Source organism: Rhyacophila brunnea, unplaced genomic scaffold (genome assembly GCF_057557595.1).
Source record: "Rhyacophila brunnea isolate RB1 unplaced genomic scaffold, BYU_Rbru_1.0 scaffold_68, whole genome shotgun sequence".
Classification (NCBI taxonomy): domain Eukaryota; kingdom Metazoa; phylum Arthropoda; class Insecta; order Trichoptera; family Rhyacophilidae; genus Rhyacophila; species Rhyacophila brunnea.
Genome location: NW_028233337.1, coordinates 1,749,191 through 1,752,549, shown reverse-complemented (window position 1 = coordinate 1,752,549; position 3,359 = coordinate 1,749,191).

Here is a 3,359-nt window from a genome sequence, read left to right as displayed (position 1 = left end):
TCCATACAAGAACAAACAGTAGTGGAGATAGACTATCTCCTTGTATAATCCCCTTTTAAATTTTTTTCTTTAAGATTTCTTCATTGTTTAATCTTAGAGATAATTTCCAGTTTTTTGTAAACACAGATATAAAGGCAATCATCCATTCTTGTATGTTAAGATTTTTTAAGCAGGACAGAAGATACTCGTGGTCGATTGAGTCAAATGCTTTTTTTATATCGAACCATGTTACGTGTAATTCATTATTATGTTGACTGTTTATTGCAACGTTTATCATGGCTTGTTCTTTAGCTCCCTGTACAATTCTGACTGTACCAAGTTGGTTTTCTGATAGAAGATTTCGGGATTCGACATCTTTCTGTAGTATCATTGTGACAGCTTTAGTTGTCAATTTTTCTAAGTTTTAAATGCATGAGTTAGGTCTGAATTCCGATCCATTTAAAACATCTTGTTTGGGTATGAGGTATGTGATCCCTGAGTAGAACCAAATTTTTACCTCTTTGTTTTCAAGGCATATTGATTTTACTGTTTCATATAGTATTGGGTGCAATTTTGTGATTTTTTTGATGAAGAAGTTGTATATACTATCGCATCCAGCAGCTTTCCAGCTAAGCAGGTGGTTGATGATCTGTTAAAATTCTGTTTCAGAGATGAAAACCATTTATGTGTGTGTTTTCCAGCGCGTTTTTGCGCAGGTAAGTATCGAAGTTTAAAATTTCCGTACTTTTAGTTTACATATTTGACCAGAAATAAACTATATTTTCCTTATCTGCCTTAATCTCCGGTTATACCGTATCTGTCAATACTCTATAAAATTGTCTTCTGTTGACTTCGAACTGGGTGTTTGTATTTGTAAATTCTTTATTTTTTCATATTGCTCTATCTGTTTATTTATTATCCTTATCCTATCGTTATTTTTAGTATTCACTTCGAAGACATCATTTTTTTTGTCGAGTATCATGTTATGTTGTCTCATGACTTTTCTTAGAAACCTTGTTTCGCTTTCTGAGAGTTTTACTGAGTTTTTTACGTAGTGTTTGAGGGCAGTGTTAATTTGGACATGTCTTTTTTTTCCTCCTTTATTAGTTCGTAGTTTAACTTTTCCTGGACAGATTTTGCTGTTAACTCTTCGTAACTCTTTTCAACAGCTTGCAAGATCTTTGCAATATCGCACATGTTTTGAGGGCGGTGGTTATTGATATGCGCATTAACCGCTTAGTTCAGACCTTCGATTATGTCGCTTCTAACTTTAGTATATGGTATTTTTCTTGTTCTAGGGATTTTTGTGATGTCCGTACTTTTAAGTCCGTCTGTATTCTTTGAAATGTTTTTTTGCATCTTTCGAGGTTAATGCAATGGTTAAGTGTTTTATAGCCTTCCTCTTGATCGCTTTGTTTTCTTCTTTTCGTTTCTATTTCTTTGAACTTCCGAACTTGTCTTCTTTGCCCATCATTATCTTTTAGAACGTTTGATGATTTAGCTTTAATTTCAGTCATGCTCATATCACTGTTGAAAATATCATTGTAACTCTTTAGGAACTCTTGCCAGCCAGATCTCGGCATTCTTCCGAATCGTTTTAGGATCGAGGTATAAGCCTCGTGAATCCAGTTCTCTTTCTCGGCGGGTGTATTCTTGCAGATGGCTATGAGAGTAAGCGAGCCGTGGTATGAATGCGAGTGGTCATGTGAGTTTCAGGCAAGTTTTCGGTTGAGATTATTGTTACAGGATCGGTTTTTGAATGTTCATCTTTGTAGTTCTCCTCTCCAGTTTTTTCTTGATCCCCCATTTGTATTTGTGATATAAAAATTGAATAATGATAGATATTTATTTGCAATATCGTATTTACATATGATATTCTTAGTATTGGTTTTAATTTTACCATTTTAAATCATTAATTTATAGATAAAAAAATATTGATTGCTAAGTATTTGGTGTAAGCTGAAATTTTTTATCATTTGAATCTTTTTTTGTCATCTTTTATTTAAAAATTTAATTAACTCTACATTATACTTTACAATTTTAATTTTGATTAAGTAAATTGCAAGATAATGATTTATAGAAAATATCTATGATTTAAAATTCTACACACGTATAAAACAGTAAAAAATTCATATGCTTCAATGAAAAGAACAAAGCCTAAATTATTATTTAACGTTTAAGAAATAACCGTGTTCAATATATATAACCCGCTTAAAAAATGAGTTGTTATCAAGATATGATATATGGTGTTGCACATAACAACATAGGGTTTTAAAAAACATTATTTCTTTATATTTAAATTTTAATATTGACCCTGTGTTGTTTTTTTTACTTTTATAGTCATATTTCCCAACACACCAATTATTTATTAAATAATGATGTATTTTTTTGTATAAATGCTTGTTTTACTCAAATGCATTTTTTTATGAAATTATTATTTAACAAAAAAATTTATGTGAATAAAAAACAAATGTCACTTATATAATAGTCTATTTTAAATAAAATTCTGTACGATAATTAACTTAAACTTTATTTGTATTTGTGCTGTAAAATTGAACACACATTTATTACAACTTTTTCATACAAATATGAATATAATACTTATTATATAATATAACAGCTTTGTTACGATGCTTCTGTGTCCCAATAAACTAATTTTTTATAAGCTCAAATTCACTTACTTATGCTAAACCGTACTATAAATATGAATATCTGCATGTATAAAATTTCTTTTATATTGAAACCTAAAAGATAAATTTTTAAACCTTGTTCCAATCTACTTTCTAGTAGGAATTTCTTCACATTGTTTACACATGTGAATAGTATAATTAGAATGATATAATATATTATTTGTATTTTTAACTAACAAAATGATGAAAAATCAGAATTAATTTTATTTTGTGTTCAATTAATCTTTGGGAACAATCTAATATGAATTATATTACGGTAATATTTAAAAATATCGTATATAAATATAAATCCACATGTTTTTAATTTTTTTGCTGCTAAAGGTAAATGGGAATTTAAAGTTTTTTTACTCGGCGCTATTAAACCTGTATGTTTACTTTAAGGAAGAAATTATTTTGACCAGGTACTATATTTAGTAGGAAATTTTGATCAAGCTAATCATATAAGAAATAGTTTTACATATGAAATTTTATTTTTTCATAGAAAAGCTTCACGAATGAATATAGGCTCTCATAGATGCTCACATAAAGTGATTTTATCAGTAGAAAGTGATATTTCGATACCTTTCTTCACTATATACAATCTGATTATAAATCAATTATGTACAAACAAAATGAAGATCAAAAATACATTCAAATGGTTCTTTTATGTATGATAAGGTCGAAAAACTACTTTTAATTGAAATTTAGTGA